General features: G+C 42.3%; 1 protein-coding gene and 1 long non-coding RNA gene across 5 annotated transcripts in view; both read right to left on the bottom strand.

Moving 5' to 3' along the window:
* The window catches only part of PIK3R1 (phosphoinositide-3-kinase regulatory subunit 1), an 85213-nt gene extending 81020 nt beyond the window's left edge, over positions 1–4193 (bottom strand). Inside the window, exon 1 of one of the 4 annotated variants that reach the window (XM_031666196.1) lies at positions 4081–4193. The gene's annotated coding sequence lies outside the window, so the exon portion shown is untranslated. Of the gene's footprint in view, positions 1–459; positions 3512–4080 lie in introns of those variants that run through there. The other 3 variants (XM_021939408.2, XM_009208553.4, XM_009208554.4) reach the window with 3 other exon arrangements.
* Positions 4194–20363: 16170 nt separating this feature from the next.
* On the bottom strand, positions 20364–22140 carry LOC103885151. Its single transcript, XR_648066.3, has 2 exons — positions 21538–22140; positions 20364–20499 (listed from the first exon to the last, which is right to left on the bottom strand). It is a non-coding gene; the product is annotated as an uncharacterized LOC103885151 (long non-coding RNA).
* Between the last annotated feature and the right edge of the window lie 4298 nt (positions 22141–26438).

The raw sequence follows: 26438 nt of genomic DNA, 5'->3' as shown, positions 1-26438 counted from the left end.
CTTAGCTCCATACTTGATAATAGGAGCTTAGGATAATTAATGCCAACATAGTACTTACTATGTGCCAGGCACAAAGTTCTCAGAGTTGTACATATATCAACTCATTTAATCATTACAACCACTCTAAGTACAACTATTATCCCCATTTTACAGATGAGAAAACAAGCAGATAAAAGTTAACTACTTTGCCTAAAGTTACATAGCTAGTAAACTGCAACTATGATATTACTGTTATTTCTATTAGTATTGAATGTCACCTACTGTCATTTATACAATTCAGATTTAACAGAGGAACAAACATTTGTGAGGAATTTTCTTCTGCATTGCCTCTTAACTCGCAAACAGTTCTAAATGAATCCTGAATGAAACTAAAATAAAACTCCCTGCTGTCTTAAACCCCTTTTGGAGTAAATAGATAAAGGCTAAGTGTGGACTTTGCCCATGTAGTTCTCTCCTTACCTGGGGTAGAGGACGGCTCCGCAGAGGTCAGGACAAAGGAGGCCTGGGAGAGGCCAAGGGATGTGTCCATGTGTGCGCATCCCCAGGATGTAGAGATAAGTAGCTCATGGTACAGCCCTTGATCCTGGGGCAGAACCCCAGGCTGGGACACAGGGAGGAAGACAACAGGCAAGGAATGGCTGGCCCAGATGCCTTGGCTTTATTAGCTCACTGCACCCACTGGTGGAGTCTCCTCACACTTTGGCCAGACTCCTGTGACTTCAGTACTCTGTTGGATGATCATTAACCTGACAACTATTTTGACTACAGGTGCCTGTGGATATGTATTTGATTTACTTTAAGGAAAACAATGTGAGCAGAATAAAATCTCCAAAGATGTTTCTACAGTAGACTTTTTTTTCTTGTAATGCTATACTACAATCACTCCAGTCTTTCAAATAAACAAACACCTAACACCTAAATAAATAAATGCCAAACAGACAAGTTTATAAGTAATTATATAGTCTATTTTTTCAGCTCATGTGGCTTAATGTACATGAAATGGTCATTAATTGCTAGTCTTTTAGGCAAGTAACTCCATACAAGTATTGGTAGAATCATGGCAAGTAATCACATTAGGGTGTATGTAAAGGAGGCATGGGAAAATGCAGGAAATGACATGAATACTTTGAAAATTAATTACAACCTAGGTTTTTGATAAAAAGCTGTGATATAATTTATATTCTGCTTTCTAAAGTAAAAACTAACTTGATAATTCCTTCCACTGATAACTAACTTTCTAGGCTTCCAGGGCTTCATTAAAATGCTTCATTCTCTTACCTTCACTTGCAAACCCTGTGCCCTTCAAGAGGGAGAGCTGGAGGAGCCCATATGAAACATACAATATCATCTGCATTGTGTATGCCTTGACGTGACAGAATTCTAAAACCCAACACAAACATTATCTCAACTGGCTATATTCTACTTGAGCATAAAAATCAATTTTTTTTCAGCCTGCTCATTCACCATCTCTTTATTCAATAAACAAGCATTTTGCAAATCACAAAATGCAAACACAATAAAAGCTGAACTAGAATTGTTCCTATTTTAATGATCATGTGAACAATCTTTCAGACTGGATGCCTTTTTACAATACTCCCCTGAACGACCTAAGAGAAAAAAGGAAATTTCAATCAACATATCAACCTAAAAATTACATGACATTCATGGAAAAATGTAACGAAATGGCCAACACTTTTAACGGTACAAAATTTTGGTTAGTTTGAGTAGGTTTGCATTTACAATTCAAAGTCCTTCAAAAATCATTTTAGGTGAAACTGACATTACCAGAAGATAAACGCATGTCACCATCATCACTGTCAATAATCAAAATATGTATTCCCATGACTTATTGTTCCACTTCTGTTTCCCAAAACTAACTTTATTCTGTGAGGATTTCCTGCGCTTAGTATATTTAAACTCAAAAAATTGCTAAAGAAAAAACATTTAATAAGTGGGAAATAAAATGCTTTTTACACTGACTATACAGCATCATGGATATGAAAAGACTCATTTTTAAAAAGCAGATTTAAAAAAGCAGATAAAACATCAGATAGTAGTGTGTACACTGCAGAGTTCTGTTATGCAACTAAGAACAGGTCCCAAGTCAAGATGAAAGTTAAAAGTAAATGCACATTACACTTTGCAAGCCAGTATCAGATACATTAAACTTTCTTCCAATCATAAAAATCTATATACACTTATCTGGAAAAAGCAGTATGACCTGCATATAAAAGCTGAAGAGGCAAGCAGTGACATTACCCAGCAGTTGTGCAAGGCAGGGAGCCTCATCCTCTGGCCTTTCCAACTTAAACCTTTACTCTGAACCAACATTTCTTCCCAAACTTTAGCCGTGCGCGCGCACGCACGCATGCACGCACACGCGCACACACACACACACACACCACATTACTCTTATTTTCTTTATACTGGTCAGAAACATTTGCTTCCCAAAGTTTACTCAACTTTTGCACCTAAGAAAACTATTATCTGCTTGCTTCTAAACTGTTTTTCAAGAACAGTGTAATCTGTCAAAAAGTTACAGCTAGTGAGTTGCTTTTTCTTCCTTTTCAATGTTAAAAGATACTTGTGGCCTTCTGTGCAGAAGTCACCAAATTCCTAGTAATTCAAACTGTGACGATCTAATACTCTAATAGCCTGCTTAAGAAATGAACCTATCTGCCTATTCCAACCCTTCCTACCTAATATCTAACCATGTTTAAGATTGCCAAAACGTAACAGAACTAATGAAGTATTAAAATATAACTCCACATCAAGCCTTGACCAATAAGCTCTGTGAATATCCCGCCTGATTACTAAATCTTGAGCCTCATCACACCAAAATGACAATCTTATGTTGCATTCAAAACCCGGAACTGCTTTATCCACTGGTACTTCGCACTGGCTGACAAAGAGGAAAAGAACAGAAAAAAAACCTAAAATCATGAAGCCCCCAAATAAAGAGCAGACACCAACAGCGCTGCAGCTCAAGGGATTAACGGTGGAAGTGAGACCTTTCCGGTATTAATAGCGCCCCGGGAAACAGAAGAATTCCCCCAAATCCAGTTGACATACATTCTGCATTCAACATGTAACAGCCATTCTGCGTATACCCTTGCAGTTCAGGCTCCAATTCTGGTTCCCAAAGTGTATTTCTGTACAGGAGTGCCTGGCCAGAGGTTTTCTGTTCTCTTTGTCTTGTGATCTGGGGGGCAGTTTCTGAGCTTAGGTTAGAGCTGTGGTTAGAGTTCACTAGTGTAAGAGCTGTGGTTTCCAGAGAATTGCCCACGATATTTTAGCTCCGGGTTGCACGCTCCCTGGCTTTCCCCAGCCGGCTCCATATTGCTGGGCAGGTCCCTCCCGTCTCGCCCCACGTTCCAAAAAGCTGGATTTCCGGGCTGTTCCAAGACCCCACTAAATATGCCTCCAACAACCTGCCCAAGCTTGGCTGGCACTAGACGCCGAGTTAGGGCCCCAGCGACCAACCGCCCCGAGGCGCACTTCCCCCACCCCGGAAGAGGAGGGCGGCAAACTTCGGAAGGCGGGGGTTAGGGGACTAGCTCTGCGGACCACCGCCGCCTCTCCCGCCCCGGGAAGGGCCGGGGCAGCGACCCTGGGTGCAGCTGGAGGACCACGGGCGAAGGGAGCGCTCCTTCCCGCAACACGAAGGCAGCGGCCAGGGCGCTCTCCTCCGGTGAGGGGCCGCGGAAAACTGCAGCAAGGCGACAGCAGGGACCCTCGGAAGTGTGCGATGATGGAGGGTTGGGGGAAGCCCGAGCTCGCCGGCAACTCCGGGGGCAAATGCGACCGGCGGCGTGCAGAACCAGCTCACAGGAGGACAGGGGAAACGGGAGCCAGGATGGCCGGGATCTCGCAGGACGCCGGCAGCGCGAGGGGGGAGTGCTGTCCGGTGGCCAGGAGATGCCGGAGGCGGGGAGGGCCAGTGGCCGGCCAGCTTCCCCCCGTTGGGGCTCTGCAGAAGGAGAAGCGGCTGCCAGTGACAGGAAGAGAGCCGCGGCAGCCGCGCACACATGCACCGCCTCCCCCGCCCGAGCACACACACCCGGGGCCACCGCTGCCTACCTCCCCCGCCTGCCGGCTTCCTTCCTCTGCGGGGCCCGCGCTGCAGCGGCGGCCTCCTGCCCGCTCGGTTCCGACGCGCCTCCAGCCCGGCTGCGACCCGCCGGCCGTGCCCGATCTGTGCTCGCCGTCTCCGACCGCTAGCCTGCCGCCCTCGCCGCGGCCACTGCTTCCTCCAACTCCGCTCCAGCTGCTCGCGACTCCTCTCCGTGCGCCCGCAGCTCCAGCGCCCGGCGCTGGCCCCGCCTCCGGCCCGGCCCCGCGCGCCCCGCCCCCGAGCCCACACCAACCAGAGCCCACGGCTCCGCCCCTTTCCGCCCGCACAGCTCCGGCCTCCGAGCCGGCGGCCGGCGGTGGGGGAGCCAGCTCCGGCCTGGCGGACCTTTCCTGCCACCGCCCTCGCCTTCCGCCCCCAGCCACGGGGATGCCCCGGGCGGCCGTGCTGCGCGCTGCCTCTGCTGCGGAGTGCTCTGGCTCTGCGCGTCCCGGGCCGGCCCGGCTGCTGGGCGTCTCCCAGCGCAGAGGCGGAGGGGTTCGGGGAGGTCGAAGACAAGTTCAGACCTCCCGGGAGGCTGGCTGTGTCTCTAATCCGAGTGTCTTGCAGCCAACCCCAGGCTTTTTCGAGCCCCTAGCGCCCCAGCAGAGTGACTGGGGTGGGGAGAACTCGGATTCCGGAGCTCGCCAAAGCGGGGAGGCCTTGCAATTCCTGGCCTCGCCAGCACCGCCTCCCCAGTGGGCGGAAAACCCGCGCCACCCGCTTGGCGCTCCGGGGGTGAAGGAGGGGTGAAAGGGTGAACCGGAGGGACGGGCGCCCGCAGCCTGCCGCTGGCTGACTCCGGCAGTCTGGCACCGCCACCTCCGGGAGCCAGGCGGACCCACGAGAAGGGAAGAGAGTTTTCTGAGGGTATACGCTGATGCCTTCCAGTCCTGAGATGACAGAGCAAATGGAGGTCACTCAGGCAGACCACGGGCCCCTCGGCGTTCGCGGGGTCGGTGGCGGCGGGCAGGAGGGGTTCGGAGGGAAGCTCGGGTGAATTACATTGTCTCTTAAAGGTGTTAGTTTTGAAATGCAGATTCTTCAAGTAATAATTACCTAAATTGCTCCAGAAAAAATTGATGTTGGTTCAAACCTTCCACTGATGATAAGATGGAATGCCAGCACCCCGTGTGTGCCACTCTTTCATATTAAAACATGTGAGAATCTGCTTCCTAAAAGCTCTTTCCAGATTCTCCTTTCTGCAACTTAAAGCCCTGCACCTGCCCACCCTGCGTGCCTAAAGCCCTTTTATAGTTCCCTCCCAGTTTCCTTGCAAGAAAACTCTTTTAAAAACAAACAAAACCTAAGCACTTGGCCTCTGTAAAACGTTGAATTCGGTGGTTTATTCCTGTGGGCGTTGGAAGTAGAGGGAAGAACGTCCTAAAATTCATCGCTTATCCTTAAAAAATATCATTTTTAAAGGTGACTCGCCTAACAGAAAAGTAAGCTCCTCTTTAGGCTATTCAGACACTGGTGTTTCTATTATTCCAAGTTGTCTCTTGAAGAGGCGACACGAAAACAGGCAGCTACCCACATCAGGTTTAAGAATACACTTTATCTAAAAGCAAATATGAAATTTACCAAGGTACCTCCTTCACACCTACTGTGTGAAATGAAGGACCTCATGCATTCTCTGTCTGTAAATGAAGTGATGTAACTTGCCTTGCAGTAGAATTACTTTGATCCAATCCAATAAGCTGAGATGAAACTGCTGTGACCTTCACAGTATTTCCTTTAGGTTCCGCTCTGAACAAATTCTAACAGTGAAAACCTTGCTAGTTATCTCTAGCAAGAGATAACTTTTTTTTTTTGGAGATAGCTGGAAAGAGCCTTATGCACTATTACAGTGGGGTTCTCTTCACCCGCAAACCTAAAATCAATAAAATTCCCAAATGCACCTCCTCATTTAGACACAGTCTTTAGTAATTTATTTCCAGCGTACGTTGTATTTCCTTTACGTTTTTCCATCATATTTGAACATATAAGTATGAAGAGTGTCCCAAGGGAAGAAAATAAGGCTCTCTTCATATACTGAATAAATTCAGTATTTCATTTGTTTTAAACTGATGATATTCCCCCCCATATCACTAGTATTAGCATTTTTATTTTCACCTTCAATCGATTTATATGAAACAGAAGCAAAGGCAACAAGACAGGAATATTCAAGCTTTTTTAAAAATAATCTTTTTATTTAAAAATATCTAGTCTAGAATCCCCAAATACAACTGCTATAAGGTAACAAGTCATGTAACAAGGCCAAGAGGCCCATTGCACCACCTCCTTTCCTTCTGTCTAGAACCTCTGGGTCCTTGGACTAGAAACATCTGCATCTCCTGAAAATTTGTTGGAAATTCAAATTGTCCTTACTGAATCAGGAATGCTGAGGGTGGAACCTAGCAATCTGTGTTTTAATAAGCTTTCCAAGTGATCTGATGCATGCTATGGTTTCAGAACTATTACTCTAGGGCTTCTGGAAACACTGATTGAAAACCTCTGCAATAAAATACTCACATAAGTACCCAAACACCACGGTTCAATCAGTAATGGCCAAACTGTTGGCTGGCAGGTAGTGACACCAGCAAGGAACTGGAAATAGCAGAAGATGTACAACTTGCAACAAAAGGGGTGATACAGGGGTGTCACAAGGCATAAGGGTGAAGGTCTTTTGGAAGTCAGCCATAGGAAGTCAAGGACCCCCAAATGTCAAGAAAGGCTTTGAGTGGCCACAGGCTGAGAAGGAATTCTCCCCAAAGTATGGTAGGGTACTCTCATTTGGCATCATCATTCCAGCTACATCAATATTGTGAGTGCTAGAATTAGCTTTCATTAGACTTGAAACCTAAGAATGTATCTTAGGGTTCAAAACCAACATGAATTACAAATGGCTTAGACCCTTCTCGAGTGAGGCCCATAGACCAGCAGTTTTGGAACCATGTAAGAGCTTGTTCGAATGGCAGAATCCCAGGCCCTATCCCAGGCATACTTAATCACAATCTGCATTTTAACAAGATTTTCAGGTGATTCCTGTGTAAGTTAAACTTAGAGAAGCTCTATCTTAGACAGGGGTTCTCAATTTTCTCTACACATTGCAAATACCTGAGGAGCCTATAAAAATCTCAATACCTGGTCTGTACCCCAGATGGATTATATCAAAATCTCTGGGGTGAAATGCAGGTATTAGTAACTTTTAAAGCTCACATTGTTCCAATGTGAAGCCAGGTTTTAGGAACCGCTGCCTTGGAGGAGCCATTTAAGAAAGGCGCCATTAGGCAAGCCCTCTGGGTACAGTAGAGTACAAATGGCTGGTCTTAAAGAGAGCAGCTGAACTAGAGTTTAGCTAATTGTTAACACACAGGAATGTGAACCCAGATTTTCCAATTTTCCTAGAGAAGCTGGAAATCCAGATTTTTATGGGCAATTTTCCAATTATTGAATGCTGGTAATGAATTCAACATTTTTTGAAATATGGGTTAGGCCACATTCGTGTGATTTTTTCAAATGTGGGTTAGGTTAGTGTGATGTTATGATGCTGCACATCATAAAATAAAGTGGCCAAAAAAAAAAAAGTCACTCAAGAAGAGTACTGGCTTGTTGGAATGTCAGCCTGATAATCTAAAGAGTCAAGTATTTTAAATGTTCTGTTCTGTAACAGAACCAAACACTGTAGGCATTCAATGACTGGGAACTGGTAATGGGTGAGATATCAATGCTTGCAACCCTGGGGCAAAACACTATGGTCTTCTGTGCAATATTTTTATTTTCTCTTTCTCCTGCCTGCTAACTGATGTGTTGTGGGTGGGAAAGTGGAATGAATCTTTGCATTACTTAGCTTAAAATCTGCACCTAAATCAGCTTGGGCTGTGGCTTCAGAGGGTGCAAGCTCCAAGCCATGGCAACTTCCACATGGTTGGGACTGTGGGTGCACAGAAGTCAAGAACTGAGGTTTGGAAATCTCTGCCCAGGTTTCAGAGGATGTATGGAAATACCTGGATGTCAAGGCAGAAGTTTGCTGCAGAGGTGGAGCCATGATGAAGAACCTCTGATAAGGCAGTGCAGAAGGGAAATGTGGGGTTAGAGCCCTCACACAGAGTTCCTACTGGGGCACCACCTAGCGGAGCTGGGAGAAGAGGACCACTGTCCTCCAGACCCCAGAATGTAGATCCACTGACAGCTTGCACCGTACCCCTGGAAAAGCCACAGACACTCAATGCCAGCCTGTGAAATCAGCGGGGAGGGAGGCTGTACCCTGCAAAGCCACAAGGGTGGAGCTACCCAAGACCATGGAAGCCCACCTCTTGTATCAGTGTGACCTGTATGTGAGACATGGAGTCAAAGGAGATCATTTTGGAGCTTTAAGATTTGACTGCCCTGGTGAATTTCAGCCTTGCATGGGGCCTTTAGCTCCTTTGCTTTGACCAATTTCTCCCATTTGGTATGGGTGTATTTATCCAATGCCTGTACTTCCATTGTAATCTAGGAAGTAACTCACTTACTTGCAATTTTACAGGTTTATAGGCAGAAGAGACTTGCCTTCTCTCAGATTAGTCTTTGGACTGTGGACTTTTCAGCTAATACTGAAAAGAGTTAAGACTTTGGGGGACTGTTGGGAAGGCGCTGTTGGTTTTGAAATGTGAGGACATAAGATTTGGGAAGGGCCAGGGGTGAAATGATATGGTTTGACTGTGTCCCCACCCAAATCTCATCTTGAATTATAGCTCCCATAATTCCCACGTGTTGTGGGAGGGACCTGGTGGGAAATAATTGCATCATGGTGGTGGTTTCCCCCATATTGTCCTCATGGCAGTGAATAAGTCTCACAAGATTTGATGGTTTTATAAGGGGTTTCCCCTTTCACTTGGCTCTCATTCTCCCTTTACCTGCCACCACGTGCCTTTCACCTTCTGCCGTGATTGTGAGGCCTCCCCAACCATGTGGAATTCTGAGACCATTAAAACTCTTTTCCTTTATAAATCACCCAGTGTTGGATACATCTTTATTAGCAGCATTAAAATGGACTAATATACTACCAGAGTAAGAATTCAGAAGGCCAACAGTACTATAATTCCCATTCTGTTGTTTCTGAGCTTTTACAAGCTGTTATTCATGTTGAAGCATTAGAAGGAGAGGAAACTTTAATGTATCCCAGAGAGCAAGTCAGATAATAATCACCTATACTCAAAGGTCTCTGATAACAATGCATGCTCTAGGGATTCTTGTCTCTTTTAGTTCTTCAGTCCTCATACTTGAGAATAAGACTCTGAAAATAGTCAATCAGTATAGAATGGAAGTAAATGAGCCACCTGAGTTATAGTTTCAGTTCAATTTTGCTCAATATCTGATCCCAAAATCACCTGCAAAAAAAAATTCGCCTTAAAAAAATTAAAATACAATTATCCCAGTTGAGTTGAGCAGATTTCTGTGCTATTTTCTTGAAAGCAAGGGCAAATTTTTATTTTTGTATGACTCCAGCAGCTAACAGACTTCCTGGTACATCATGGGCACTCAGTGAGGGAGAAAGGTCTGAAGGGTGAAAGGAAACTTGACACCAGTTTCTTACATTTGTGGCAGTGGAAACAATAGAATGCAAATGCTGTCTAGATTATCCTTCTGAGGGTCTGGTAAGTCAGAGCCAGATCTGGAAACAGATCAACAGGACCACCCATTATGGCAATCTGCAAGTGGTGCTGAAACATCTGTGAGCATGAAACAACTGGAGAACCATATGCAAGGCAAAATGAACCTTATATCCTACCATATAAAAAATTAACTTAAAATGGATCATAGACCTAAATTTAAGAGCTAACACAATACTTCAAAAAACTTAAAAAAACAAAACAAAAAAAAAAGGTTTGGAAAAGATTTCTTAAATATCAGGACCAAAAAAAACTTGACCTTAAGAAAAAAACAAAATCAGTGAATTGGCCTTTCATTAAAATTGAAAATTTTGATCTTCAAAAGACAATGACAATGAAAAGCCCTATCTTAGGATAAAATATTTTCTTTTTTTGAGACAGAGTCTTACTCTGTCACCCAGGCTGGAATGCAGTAGCACGATTTCGGCTCACTGCAACCTCTGCCTGCCAAGTTCAAGCATTCTTCCTGCCTCAGCCTCCCAAGTAGCTGGGACTCCAGGCATGCACCACCATGCCTGGCTAATTTTTGTATTTTTAGTAGAGACAAGGTTTCACCATGTTGGCCAGGCTGGTATCAAACTCTTGACCTCATGATCTGCCTGCTTCAGCCTCCCAAAGTGCTGGGATTACAGGCTTGAGCTACCATGCCTGGCAGGAGAAAACATTTTCAAAATACATATGCAACAAAGAACTTGTATTTATAATACATTAGGAACTCTTACAGCTTAATTTAAAAAAAAATACTACAGTTTTTTTAAATGGGCAAAAGACTTGAACAACACTTTACGAAAGAAGATATATGGCGCTGGGTATGGTGGCTCATGTCTATAATCCCAGCACTTTGGGAACATAAGGTGGGCAGATTGCTTGAGCCTGGGAGTTTAGGACCAGCCTGGCCAACGTGGCAAAACCCTGTGTCTACAAAAAGTACAACAATTAGCTGGGAGTGGTGGCATGTGGCTGTGGTCCCCACTACTTATGAGCCTGAGGTAAGAGGACCACTTGAAGGAGGCAGAGGCTACAGTGAGCTGAGATCTTGCCACTGCACTCCAGTGCCAGGGGAACAAAACAAAACAAATAATCAAACAAAAACAGTGTCTCAAGTCTATAATCCTAGAGCTTTGGGAGGCAGAGTCTGGATAATTGCTTAAGGCCAGGAGTTCAACACCAGTCTAGGCAATATAGCAAGATCCTGTGTCTCAAAAAAATAAAAAAAAATTTTAAGAATTAGCTGAGTATGGTAGTATGCACCTGTAGTCGTAGCTACTTGGGAGGCTGAGGTGGGAGGATTGCTTCAGCCCAGGAGTTCAAGACTGCAGTGAGCTAGGATTCAGCCACCGCACTACAATGTAGGCCGTAGACTGAGACCCTGTCTCTGAAAACAGGAAAAAAAGATATATGAATGGCAACCAAGTTCATGAATGGAAGCTCAACATCTTTAGTCATTAGGGAAATGCAAATTAAAATCATAATGAGAGGGGACTCAAATAGATACTTGTAAGCCAATGTTCACAGCAGCAGTATTCAACAATAGACAAAAGCTGGAAACAACCCAAGTGTTTATTAACATGAATGGATAAATAAAGCGTGGTATATACATACAAAGGAATATTATTCAGTCATAAAAAGGAAGAAAGTTGTTTCACATGCTACAACATGGATACACTTTGAAAATATTGTGCTAAATGAAATAAACCAGTCATAAAAGGACAGATATTGTATGATTCTTCTATGTGAAATATCTAGAATAGATGAATTCATAGAGACAGAAAATAGAGAGTATGGGATTGGATGGGTGGGAATGGGAACTTATTGCCTAATGGATACAGTTTCTGTTTGAGATGATGAACAATTTTGGAATAGATAGTGGTGATATTTGAACAGCGTTGTGAATGTAATTAGCATCACTACATTGTACACTTAAAATGGTTAAAATGGCAAATTTTATCTTATATATTTTACCTCAATAAAAATTTAAAAAATAATTAAGGGCCAAATATACATAAAGGGATTGTATTAGCCTGTTTTCACACTACTATAAAGATAATACCAGAGACTGGGTAATTTACAAAGGAAAGAGGTTTAATTGACTCACAGTTCCACATGACTAGGGAAGCCTCACCTCAGGAAACTTACAATCATGGTAGAAGGTGAAGGAGAAGCAAGGCACATCTTCGAAAGGCGCAGGAGAGAGAGAGAGCATAAATGAAGGGGAAGTGCCACACTTTTAAACCATCAGATCTAGTGAGAACTCTCTCATTATCATGAGAATAGCACAAGAGAAACTGCCTCCATGAACCCATCCCCTCCCACCAGGTCCCTTTCTCAACATTTGGGGATTACAATTTGAGATGAGATTTGGGTGGGGGATACAGAGCCAAACCACATTAGGGACATTGTTTTGTATTCTCTGGATACCCAATAAATACTTGCTGAATTAAAAAAGAAAACACAGTGAGATATGACCACATACCCATTAGAATGGCTAAAATTATAAAGGTTGGTAATACCAAGTGTTGGCAAGGATATGGAACAGGTGCAACTCTATAACTCTGGTGATGGCAATCAATGTAAAATGATATAATCAAGAAAACAGTTTGGCTGTTTATTTAAAAGTTAAACATATATCCACTGTAAGATCCAGTGATTCCACTTCTGTGTATTTGCCCAAGAAAAATAACAACATGTGCCCATACAAAATTTTGTGGATGAATATTCATGGGAATTTTATTTTTAGTAGCCCCAGATTGTAAATAACCCAAATGTCCATTAACAAGTGAAAGAATAAACAAATTATGGTACTCCCATACAATGAAATACTACTTGTCAAAAAAACAAAACAAAAGAAAACACCAAACTTTTCTTTCTTTTTTTTTTTTTTTTCAAAACAAAGAGAGTTTTTTTTTGGCACAAAAAAAAAAAAAAAAAAAAAAAAACAATTGAATGGTTTTGTTGCTGGAGGCATGGGCAAGGGGGGTGCCCCAGGGAGTAAACTCCCCTAGTGGGCTGAGGGATAGGGCTGTGCCTCAGATGGGTCTCCTGTTCCCTGTGCTCCCCTGCACAGGGGCCTTTCTCATGGGCTCTGGGGCAGCAGCAGGATGGATAGGCTGGGAGGGGCTGCTGTGGCTGTTCACTTGAGCAGGACATCAGAGGACTCGGACACCAGCTTCCCATCACAGGTCTCGATCTTCTTCACAACCACAGCCCTGAAAACCCGAAACTATTGATACACACAACATGGATGAATATCAAAATTATGGTGTTAATACCAAGAAACAAGACAAGAAAAACAGTATACATACAACTTGGTTTTATTTTTTATAAAATTCTAAAAAATCCAAACTAATCTGCAGCAGAAAGCATGCCAGTGTTTTCTGCTGCTTTGCTGGGATGAGGCAGGAGTGAAAAGATGGTTGAGTTATAAAGGGCACACAGAGACCTTTGGGGGTGAAGGCTATAGTTTCCTGAGTATAGGCATATGTCAAAACTCATTAAATTGTACACTTCAAATATGTGTAGTTTATTATGTATCAATTATATCTCAATGAAGTCATAAGAAAAATAGAAAAGTAAAAGGATTTTCTTCTTCGTGGTGTTCTAATTTCATCAAGCAGAAAATTATTAGGAAATACTGATTTTGTTAAGTACAATGAGAATTTTCTAATATCTGCCAGAAAGTTGTCATAAGAAATACTTAAATCTACAAGGTTTGTCTTGTGACTGATGCTCCCTTTCATACGATGCTCTTGTCCAGTGCACAGCCTGTACCTCAGTGCATAGCAGCCTGAAATCATGTTCACAGAACCCCCTTCCCAATATTAGGAAAACCTGGAAGCAGAATTATTCATTGATAAGTTGTTTTTAATGAGCATAGATTCAGAGTAAATGATGGTGGAGAGTCTTGAGGGATATTTCATCTTGGCTTTGTAAAACCGTATTGAAGTGTCCCAGTCACCCCATCAAGTTCATCTTCCTAGTGAGCAGAATGTTTCATCCCCCATCCCAGGAACCTTCTCCCCTGGACTGCCTGATAAACATGAACTAACTCTTATTATCTGGCTTCCTTTTGTGTAAGTTCTACACAGCCATTCCATTAGATTACAACTATATTACAGCACTTACAGTACACTTAGCATCCAGCTTCTTCAGTTAACATCATATTCTAGTCCCACCTCTTAGAGACTAAAACTTAATCACTACATTCAGATTTGGGAGATAACCAGATTTTCTCCACCATTTAAAGATTCTGTCAGACTGATTCATCATGTGTTCATTGTTGTATTGATTTCTTTCTTTTTCAGAAGGTCACTTTTTCCAAAGTTTTGGACCTACCTTTCTCCAACAAAAGCCCACTCTCTTAGATCCATAAGGAATGTGTTAGTTGAACTAAAGATGCAATTCTGAAACATTCCACTATGCTTATCTGAAAATGAGCTTGCGTTTGAAAAGTGACAAGAAGCGTAAACATGATGAAGAGCAAGCTAATAAATTATATTTCTTGGAGATTCGACTAATAGAAAATTTAGCCTGTGGTTGATTATATTCCACACCCAAGCCTTGAGCACTGGCACACATTATCAGGGTGCTGTTACAGCTGTCTGGGTAAAAGGATTTGCCTGAGTGTGTTCATGTTGGCACTGCCGGCGTAAAAATTAAGGGCAAAGTCACACCGATAGATAATGAGCCCTTTATCAAGGAAACTGTGTTGGACAATCTCGCTGCTCAGAAAGATTTTTTCAAAAGAAACCTCAGCCTTTGTTCCCTCCACTGGAGGGGACCCAGAGCTGTCAGTGCTGCCGACAGAACCTGGCCCCTAGCATTCAGACAAGCTCACAGAATAAAGGAGACACATTCCCATCGGCCTCCCCAGTCTAGCTCCTATCGTATAGACTTTTCTCTGAATCCTGCTAAGCTCTGTGCAAAGAAAACACTTTAGATCGGGCAAGGCTGTATTCTGACAATACTGATTTTTTTTAAAAAAGGGTTAGAATTTTTCATTTAAACACTTAAACTTGTTCGTAGATGCATCACAATGTTAACAAGGATTTCCTTTCTGTTATAAATAGAAAGCAACAACTTTCTATTTGGAAGAATGACTTTGGACAGAGTGACTATGGATAATTTAGGATGTTTTAGAAGTTATTAGATTATTTAACCACTAACGTGTTTGAAAAAGGTAGCTTATGTTTTCTGTTTTAAGAAGGGAACCATGTTTACGATGGTTTTTATATTAAATTTTAATGTTTAAAGGGGCTTTTACAGGTTGGTTGCAGTGGCTCATGCCTATAATCCCAGCACTTTGGGAGGCTGAGGTGGGCATATTGCTTAAGCTCAGGAGTTCGAGACCAGTCTGGAAACATGGTGAAACCCCATCTCTACCAAAACTACAAAAAATTAGCTGGGCATGGTGGCATGCGCCTGTGGTTCCAGCTACGTGGGAGGCTGAGGTGGGAGCATCGCTTGAGCGTAGGAGGCAGAGGTTGCATTAAGCCAAGATTTCACCTCTTCACTCCAGCCTGGATGACAGAGTGAAACCCCATCTCAAAAAAAAAAAAAAAAAAAGAAAGAAAGAAAGAAAGAAAGAGGGCTTTTACATAAATTGTTTTATTTGACGCACCAGCCCTGGGTGATAAGCAGAGCATGTATCATGATTTTCATTCTATAGATGAAGAAAAAGACTTGGGAAAACTCCATGATTTGGCCTAGGTCCCACAGGTGGGAAGCAACAGAGCCAAATCTCCCCTTGGGTCTTCTGACTCTTAGAGCAGCCTGCGCTGCCTCACTGTCTGATGATTCTTCCATTTGGGTTAATGTGCTCCTTATTCTAAATCCGTGTTGTGTCACTTTCAGGCAACTTTCAGTCCAACTTCTGTAATTATTAACTGATGTAACATTACCACAAACCTAGGAGAAAATTTGAAAGGGCCCAAAAAGGCTTTGGGATAATTAACACAGAGTTTCAGACCTCTGGGATCACCTAATCTGTCTACTTCAGGAATATTGAACTAAAGAATTGGCAAGTGCTGCATACATCTAGTTTAACTGTTTTTCAGATAAGAAAACCAAGACCCAGGGAAGCTAGATAATTATCCCTATAATACAAAGTTAGTTAATGCTTCAAGTCACACAACTAGTTAGTGACAGAACGATGACAAGAACCTAAGTCTAAATCCAGGTCCATGGTATACACCTGTAGTTCCAGCTACTTGGGAGGCTGAGGCAGGAGGATGGCTTGAGGTAGGAGTTCAAGGCTGCAGTGAGCTATGATTGTATCACTGCACTCTAGCCTGACAGAGTGGGACCCTGTCTCTGAAAATATATATATACACATATATATATAGTTAAATAAAAAATAAATCCAGGGCCTGGCGCAGTGGCTCTTGCCTGTAATCCCAGCACTTTGGAAGGCCGAGGCAGGCAATCACAAGGTCAGGAGTTCGAGACCAGCCTGGCCAATATGGTGAAACTCCATCTCTACTAAAAATACAAGAAAATTAGCCAGGCATGGTGACACATGCCTATAATTGCAGCTACTCGGGAGGCTGAGGCAGGAGAATTGCTTGAACCCAGGAGGCAGAGGTTGCAGTGAGCCGAGATTGCGTCACTGCACTCCAGCCTGGGCGACAGAGCGAGACTCTGTCTTGAAAAAAATGATAATAAATAAATCCAGGCCTCATTGTTCTAGCCCATGGCCTCACTGTTATCACTCCAGTTTAGCTAATGCCTGGGAAATACTTGCCAAATATGACAGGCACCATTGACTTATTGAAGAAAAGATTTATGACTTGTATACATGATTACAGGACTGTCAACAATACCCTTGTAAAAGATTAATAATCTTGTACAAAATTTGGGCACCGCGCCACATGAAAAACAGGAGGAACCAGGCAGGTTGATGTTGCAATCTAAGGCAAAACTCACTTAAACCTGAAATGCTATAAAATACTCTATCACATAATTTTACCACACAACTGTGGCAGAGGAGTTGGCAATTACTGCTCTTTTTTCAGTCACTGAATTTGGAAGGGAAAGAGAATACACATCTGTTCCTAAGCCTGTATTCCTGTCCTGGAATGTTTGCACACACCCTCATTTCTACCACTATCACCACCTCCTTTATCCAATCCACACTGAGTCCCATTAAAATGATATCTTAATATTTTTCTAATTCCCTTACCAATTTCCATGTAATACTATAAACCTAGTATTACTACGTACTAAGTAGCCAAAACCAGCCGGTCACAGTGGCTCACACCTATAATCCTAGCACTTTGGGAGGCCGAGGTGGGTGGATCACCTGAGGTCAGGAGTTTGAGACCAGCCTGGCCAACCTGGCGAAACCCTGTCTCTACTAAAAATACAAAAATTAGCCAGGCATGGTGGTGGGTGCCTATAATCCCAGCTACTCGGGAGGCTGAGGCAGGAGAATCGCTTGAAACTGGTGGGTGCGGAGGTTGCAGTGAGCCGAGATCGCACCATTTCACTCCAGCCTGGGTGAAAGAGTGAAACTCCATCTCAAAAAATGATAATAACAATAATAATAATAAATAAGTAAATATCCAAAACGCAGTGTTCTCCCTAACACGAGGCTCAGTACTTTGGCAGAGGTGACTTCTCCAAGTTTTTCTTTTTCATACTTTCTTCAGAAACATCTTGGCTTGTCAACAAGTTACCTTGCAGAAGGCTGCAAGATCATTTGGCTTTAGAGTCAAAGTAACACCATGCATGTGGCCACTAGAGTCAATAGTTTGAGGAGGTCCAAGTTTATGTGTTTTTGCTCTGGTAAAAAGGTTTGACAATATCTATGATCACAGGTAGAAAGTTCACGAATAGAGAAGTGCTTTAACATAGTAATTCATTTAGTCGCCCAAACAACCTGTGAAGTAGGTGTTTTACAGATGAGAAAATTGTGGCACAAAGAGATTAGTAAGCAGGCAGAACTAAGCTTTGAACTCAAGCAAATTGGCTCTAGATAGCATCCTCTAAACCTGGGGTCTGTAAACTACACCCTGCAGGCCACCTCTGGCCCTGTCTTTTAAATGACTTTTGAAGTTGTCTGTGGCTGCTTTCCTGCTACCATGGCAGAACTGAGTAATTGCAACAAAAGCTGTATGACCCACAAAGCCTAAAATATTTACTAACTGGTTCTTTACAGAAAAAGTTTGCTGACTCTTGCAGTAAATTATACTGGAGAATAATAGGGACTGTCCTTCTCCCACTTTAAAAAATACAAATGCAGAGCAGGTGTGGTGGCTTATGCCTGTAACCCCAGCACGTTGGGAGGCTGAGGCGGGTGGATCACCTGAGCTCAGGAGTTCAAGACCAGCCTGGACAACATGGCAAAACCCCATCTCTACTAAAAATACAAAAATTCGCTAGGTACAGTGATCGATTACAGTGAATGAGAGGAGCAGGCCAGGAATAGGACTCGATTCTCCAACCCACAGATCTGTTATGTTTCATTTTCAAGTTTCAATTAGTACCATGGCAGGGATTTGTTGAAAATGAGTTACGAGCAAAACTGGAAAAAATGATAGGTACCATCCAGCAGATGAAGAATGAAGTTAAAGTTAAGTACACAGGGGGCCAAAAGGAAGGAAACAGAGACTGTGCTGATAATTGGGGCACAACCTCCCCCAAGACAAACTATATCTGCTTCACAGCTTCGTCAAGGGCCAGCCCTGGCAGGGCCACTCAAACCTGCTTGGTCTCCTAGTCTCTGACTTCTGTTTACACTAATGTGAATTGCTTACTGGACACTTAAGAATGGATTATTTTATAAATGTCCTTAGCCATATATATATGTTCAGTCCTAACTAGATTATAAATGCCTTGAGGGAAAATCCGTAAGTCATGACCACATGGGGTAGACAGTCTGTCTCTCTTTCCTGCAGGAGAAGGCTGTACACTGGGAAGTCAGAAGGGAAGTGTTGGCCTGATTATTTCCTTACATTTTTCAATGCCCTTCCATAAGAAGGCTCGTAAGAGATCTTTATTTGTGATCATTTTCATCACCAGTAATGTGCATAGCCCTCATTTCATCTTAGAGCTTCAAAAGAATACATGTTGAGACCAGCTTCTTTATGACTTGTCATCTCACATATTCTCCTTTATTTCTAAAGGAACAAAGTACATATTTTCCCAAACGCAATTGAAATTTCAACTCCTGCTATTTCTTTTAGAGCTTTGGAGAGTCTTAGTGTTAATCAAATGAAAATGAAAAGAACTAGAATTTGTTACATAATTTTCCATCTACAGAAATGCAAATGATATTTAAAATTAGGATAATTTCAGAACTAGTTCATTGCTTTGTTGAAAGAATCAGTTCAAACATCATAGTTCAAATCATAGACAAATGCAAATCTCTTGGCATACATCATTATGAAATATAAAATTTTCAAAATTTTGGAAAATTCAGGTGCCTTAATAATCATTTAAAAAAAAAAAACACACACTAGTTCAGGGAGATAACATATTTTGCATAACTATCAGCCTTTTTAGGATTGTCTTCAGTTAGGTCTTGAGGATCACATATGTAAATTTATTTAGTTGGGATGTAATGGCAAACTTGCATGTTTTTGCTCAGCCCCTGCTTTTTTGGGGCTTGCAAATCAAATCCTAAAGGAATCCCCTCAGACTATCAAGAGGGGTATCCATTTTGGCCACAGTTCAGTAGCATATATGAATCAAAGTGAGATAGTCACAGCTTTTTCCCCAGCTCTGACTTCCTGCCTACAGTTGATGGTCTGGAGAAGGAAGGCTAGTCTACTTGAGTTTCTACCCCAGGATTTTAGATTTTGTACTGAAAGAGTTAAGATTGTTTCCCTCTGATGTCTGAGCTCTAGAGCTTAAACCTCAAGAGCTGTCACTTGTCATATTTTTGTTCATGTTAAGAAGAAAAGTGATAGGAGCTAGTTTCTGAGAACAGAGAAAGAAAAACAAAGGAGATGCACAAGAGAAGAAGAGCTGGGGAGAGGGAACTGTGAAGTCATGAGTTCATGGGTCTAGCTTTTCCTGAACTCTAGCCACAGATTTATTCTTATATTCCATAAGATACCTTTATATTCTTATAATAATGTTCTTTTTATTTTAACTCATTGGAGTGCGGTTTCTGTTACTTGGCATTAAATATCTTAAGAAATACATAATAGACCGGGTGTGGTGGCTCATGCCTGTAATCCCAGCACTCTGTGAGGCTGAGATGGATGGATCACCTAAGGTCAGGCATTTAAGACCAGCCCGGCCAACAGGGTGAAACCCTGTCTCCACTAAAAATACAAAAAATTAGCCAGGGGTGGTGGTGAGTGCCTGTAATCCCAGCTACTTGGGAGGCTGAGGCAGGAGAATCACTTGAACCGAGGAGATGGAGGTTGCATTGAGCTGAGATCACACCACTGCACTCCAGCCCAGGTGACAGAGTGAGACTCTCTCTCAAAAAAAAAACAAAAAAACAAAAAACACAAACAAAAAAAAAACCCATAGTATCAAAAATTTTAAAGAGAAGATGAAATAAATAGTTTTGCTAAGAAAGTAGTTATACTTTATGAGAAGTTTATTTTCTTATCAGTAAGCTTCTTCAAGTTACAACCAAGGGTTGATTAAGTAGGCCAATGACATGGACTTAACATGTTTAATAGTTCAAGATTGAGTGAGTTCAAAGGTATTTTTATTGCTGCTGTTGTGGTTACTGTTGCTGTTGTTTGTTTCAATGAATAATCAATAGCAAGGACTGGTAAATGAAGTATGGATAACCTACAGAAAAGAGAGGTAAAGAACATGCATGACAAAGTGAAAGCAAACCTCACATGCCCAGATGAAAACCCACTCTCACTCTAAACATTTCTGGTTCTAGTCCTTGTCCCTGTCTCAACAAATTGCACAATTATCCATCTTATTGTGTGAGCAGAACCCTGGTAGTCATTCGCTCTCTTTTTTCCCTCTATAGAATCCATCATTTCATCATTCTGCCAGTCTCAGTGGTTTAACCAACTAGAAATCTTGTAAATATATGTATGTTTTTCATCTCCACTGATGCCACCCTAATCCACACCTGCACCATTTATCAATAGTAGTCACTGGCCAGGCACAGTGGCTCATGTCTACAATCCCAGCACTTTGGGAGGCTGAGGCAGGTGGATCAACTGAGGTCAGGAGTTCGAGACCAGCCTGGTCAACATGGCGAAACCCCATCTCTCCTAAAAGTGCGAAACTAGCTGGGCGTGGTGGCAGGCGCCTGTAATCCCAGCTACTTGGGAGGCTGAGGCAGGAGAATCGCTTGGACTGAAGAGGCAGAGGTTGCAGTGAGCCGAGATCATGAGATTGCACTCCAAACTGGATGACAAGGGTGAGACTCCATCTCAAAAATAAATAAATAAATAGTTGTCACTGAAGTGGTCTCCTTTTTGAACTCTCAAGCATTGGTAACTCCATGGTTCTAGCCAGAGGATGCTTTTTGAAATGTAAATCTGGAGATGGCTTCCAACTCCCTCTAAACATTCATAGCATACATATTATCTTCAAACATTTTAGTGACTTACCATTGCTATAGGTCAATGATTCTCACCCTTGTTTTCACAATAAAATCACCTGGAACCTTTTTAAAAAAATACTTATGCCTGGTTCTCACTTCCAGAAATTTGGATTTGATGGTTCTGGAACGGGATTCTTTAATCAGTATTTTAAAATGCTTCCTAGGTGCTTCTGACATGTAGCCGAAGTTGAAAATAACTGCTTTAGGCATACAGGCCAGAATCCTGATCACAGGCTTACACAATCTTGCCCCCCGCTTACTTCTCTTCGCTCGTCACATATCACACCCCCATCCTCTGTTCTCCAGCCATGCTGGTCTTCTTTCAGTTCCTCAAAATCACCACACTCCTTCCTGCTGCTGACTGGGCTTCTGAGCATGTTCTTCCTGTGGAGCACGTCCCTGCTTCTTCCGATCTCAGCTCTGCACCACTTCCTTAGGGAAGCCTTCCTTGACCTCCCTGACTCGGTCAATTCCTGGTCCTGGGGTCATCAAACTCTGCACCTTTCCCTTGTGGCATGTGTCACAGTATAGTTTTATATTTGTATGTAACTCTCTGAATAATGTTTGTCTTCCCCACTAGACTATAAACTCCGTGAGGGCAGGGACCATGTTGCCTTTGCTCTCCACTGTTATCTCTGCTCTCTAGTCTACATTAGGAATGAAGGAGACTCTATGTGTTGAGTGATCAAGTGAGTGGTTGGTGAGGGGGAGGGTAATGATTACTGAGTGTATTACCGAGGGTAGCCCAGCTGGTTGTGGAATTAAAATTCAGCACCAGCCAGGCGTGGTAGCTCATGCCTGTAATCCCAGCACTTTGGGAAGCCAAGGCAGTGGATCACCTGAGGTCAGGAGTTTGGGACCAGCCTGGTAAACATGGAGAAACCCTGTCTCTCCTAAAAATACAAGAATTAACTGAGCTTGGTGGCCTGCACCTGTAATCCCAGCTACTCGGGAGCCTGAGGCAGGAGAATCGCTTGAACGTGCAGGGAGCGGAGGTTGCAGTGAGCCGAGATTGCACCACTTTACTCCAGCCTGGACAAAAGAGTGAAATTTGGTTAAAAAAAAAAAAGAAAGAAAGAAATCAGCACCAAGATGTTTATTACAAAACCAACAAAAATGTTAAAGGGAAACCCAAGTCTTGAGTGGAACGGACAGTACAAAACTCTAAGGAACATGTGGTTGATGGTTAGAGGAAAGGGTAGAAAAAGACTCTGGAGAGCAGAAGATCTGAAGGAGAAGCCTTTGACCCAACTGGATCTGGTCTTCCATTTATCCCCCATAGTATTCTACCTGATGCTCAAGGGGTATGGCCTGAAAGCAGAAAAGAACCTTTGCCCAGTATTCCCATAGGACTTGGCAGTGGAAGGCAGCACCCCTGTGGAATCACTGAGCCAGGCTGTGTATTTGTTTGGGTGGCAGAGAGAGGACTCACCCAACAAAGAGACACCTAGTTTGGTGGTTAACCTTGGAACCACACTCCCTGCTTTCAAATCAAAGTGACCTTAGGACAAGTTACTTATGTTCTCTATGTTTCTGTTTTCAAATTCTAGCATGGAGATAATAACAGTACCTACCTCACTGCATATCTAAAGATTATATGGATATAGTCTTTGGTGTAGCAATTAAAAATTTAATGAATTCTATCTAAAACAAGCACAAAGATCCTTCTTCAACCATTGTTTTTATAGTTTTATTTCTACTCTAAGAACTCTGCTGTGTTTTCCCTTTTGCTTCTGTGTTGCTAGAGCTGCAGTTGGAGCCCGGGTAATTGCATGCTATTAACCTCAACAGCACACAGCCTCCACTGTGCAAGCCAAACTTGCTACCATCCATGAGTAAAGGCTACTGGTTTCTGAGTAAGACCAAAGCGAAGCACATTTATGATTCCTGAATTTCATATAAATCATAATTGTACAGATGATTTGCCTTCGAGCTGCAAATACCAAAATGTGATTGATGTCTGAGAATGTCTGTGAAGCTTTGCTGTAACTCCAAGCCCTGTAATACCTCTAATGACAAGTCTGTTGATTCGTGAGGTGAAGATGGAGAGTTCGCACCAGCATTCCTTCCTAGGATGGTCACAGAATCAATAATGTTACATAGAACATCCTCCCTTTGGTTTCATGTTATGAGTATACATTGTATTCCCATACACGGATAGGGATAAGGGAAAATGGGGCAGGGATAAGGGGGGCATCCCATTTATTTGCATGCCCCAAAATGAAATGGTCTGAGCAAAGAGTAAAACCTAAGGAGAACTGGATATACCATACATATTTGGTAAAACAGGGTTAACCAGAAAATCATTTCTATTACAAACACACAAACTGTATGAAATTTCAATTTGACTAGTGCTCAATGGAAAAGGAGTGTGATAGGTAACTTTATATGTTGACTTGACTGGTCCATGGGGTGCCCAGGTATTTGGCCAAAGATTATTCTGGGTATTTCTATGACGGTTCTTTTGGATGAGATTAACATTTGAATCAGTTGACTCAGTAAAGTAGATTGCCCTCCCTAATGTGGATGGACCTCATCCAGTCGGTTGAGGGCTGAATACAGCAAAAAGGCTGGTGCTACCATGTGTAAGAGGGAATTTCCTTTTGGCTGACTACCTAGAATTAGAACATTAGTTCTTTTTCCCCCACTGTATTCAGGCTCTAACAGAAACATTGACTCTTTCTGGGTCTTCAGACTGCCATCATTTAGAGTAGACACACCATCAGCTCTCCTGGTTCTCAGACTTTGGATTCAGACTGGAACTATACCATGAGGTATCCTGGATCTCCAGCTTGCTCACTGCAGCTCTTGTAATGTGCCAGCTTTCATAATCACGAGTCAATTCCTTAAAATAAGTTTCTTGCCCCCTACACACACACACACACGCACACCAATAATAATAATACACCAATAATAACACACCAATAATAATAATGACCACAATAATAATAATACACACCAATAATAATAACTAATAATAACACACCACACACACACACCACACACACCACACACCCCCACACTACACGATACCAATCAATAATAATACCAATAATAATACACACACACCCCAAATAATAATTCCCCAATAATCACAACCCCCTACACACACCATCACACCACACCAATAATGTAATAATAATAATTCAATAATAATCTCAATAATAATACCCCCACACACCGAGATAATAATTCAATAATGACCCCAATAATAATAATTCAATAATAATAACCAATAATAATAACCACAACCAATAATAATAATAATAACCAATAATAATAATAATCAATAATAATAATAATAATAATCAATAATAATCAATAATATCAATCAATAATAATAATAATATCAACCAATATCAATAATAATAACCAATAATAACCACAATAATATCAATAACCAATAACTAACACAATAACACAATAATAATAACACACACTAACTAATATCATCATCAACCAATAATAATAATAACTCAATAACAATAATAATCAATAACAACAATAATAACAACCAACACACACCACACACACCACACACACACACCACACACACACCACACACACACACACCACACACACAACACACACACCACACACACACACACACAACACCACACACACACACCACACCACACACACACACCACACCAATAATAATAACACACACACAACACACACACACACCCCACACACACACCACACACACACCCCACACACACACCACACACACACACACACCACACACACCCACACACACACCACACACACACCACACACCACACACACACCACATACATACACAACCACACACACACACACCACACACACACCCACACACACCACAACACACACACCACACACACTACACACACACACCACACACACACACATCACACCCCCACACACACACCACACACACACCCACACACACACCACACACCACACACCACACGCACACCCCCCCACACACACACACCACACACATCCTATTGGTTCTGTTTCTCTGGAGAATCCTAATACAAGGAGCTTAGAAAGTTTTTCTGCCTTAGTAAATACAGGAGGTTAAATGTTATTAAACTTTTTTTTTGTTTTTGTTTTTGGTAATGAAGACTCAGAGTCTTCTGGAGAAATACTAAACATCGTGAACCTGAGTCATTCCCCATACAATGGTGTTGGGAAAATAAGTGGAATCAACATGTACTGAGGGCTCACTATAAGCCAGACATTCACACAAACATCAATTCAATGAATTGACTTAAAGAAATGTTGACTGACCTAAGAAATTAGTTTCATATACTAGCTGTATTAGTCACCTTTCCTCATAAATATGAAATTTTCGAAATTGAAAAAGTCTTGAATATGGTCCTGATACGAGCTAAGGAAAGAGCCTTCTTTAGCTAGGGGAAGCCTGGCAAACTTCAAAGGAGAAGGTGTGATTTCTTTCCTTTTGTTAATCAACTGGGTGATCACTTTAAAAATACTATCCTTCCTGACAAAACTGCATCATTGTGGTGCAAAATAGATGACTTGGCATTTTGCATTCCTGACCCCAAAGGGTTGGAACGATGTCTCACATCACAGTATGATGGGCCGCCCCCTGGAAATACAATGGATCACTGTTACAGGTTGAGGCAGGCTCAGGGACATCTCCATTTCCTCACAGGCTTTTTGTAAATCACAGGAAGCCTTCTAGACTCAGCACTGCCCCAGACATAGAAACTACAAGATCTTATTGCAAGGCATGAAGAGGGTCAGGAAGTTAGTTTTTTTGACCTATATCTGAAGAGAGCAACTTGGAGTCCCATGGCCTCCTGGTGAGATCTTTCTGGGTCTTTTCTTTATCTGCCTGATGGAATAAATAGAAAGGTCAGGGAGGAAAAGAATTCTTGCTGAGATCAACAGGTTGGCAGAAGTATCACTTCCCTCACCCTCATGTATAAAAATGACTTAACTCCCACAATGTCCCTGCAATTTTTGATAAAGTCATAACCCCAAATAGTGAGAAAACAGTATTTTGTTATGGACGAGAAACAATGCCTGGAATTGCTTTTGATAGCAAAAACTGCAAATACTTTGCACCAACATAATACAACTAGAGACCATACCTTTATCACTTGGTTAGGTCACTTAACTTCTCTGGGCTTCAGCTATGAAACGG

This window comes from Papio anubis, chromosome 5 (genome assembly GCF_008728515.1).
Source record: "Papio anubis isolate 15944 chromosome 5, Panubis1.0, whole genome shotgun sequence".
NCBI lineage: Eukaryota > Metazoa > Chordata > Mammalia > Primates > Cercopithecidae > Papio > Papio anubis.
This window is presented reverse-complemented; position numbering and strand designations above follow the sequence as displayed.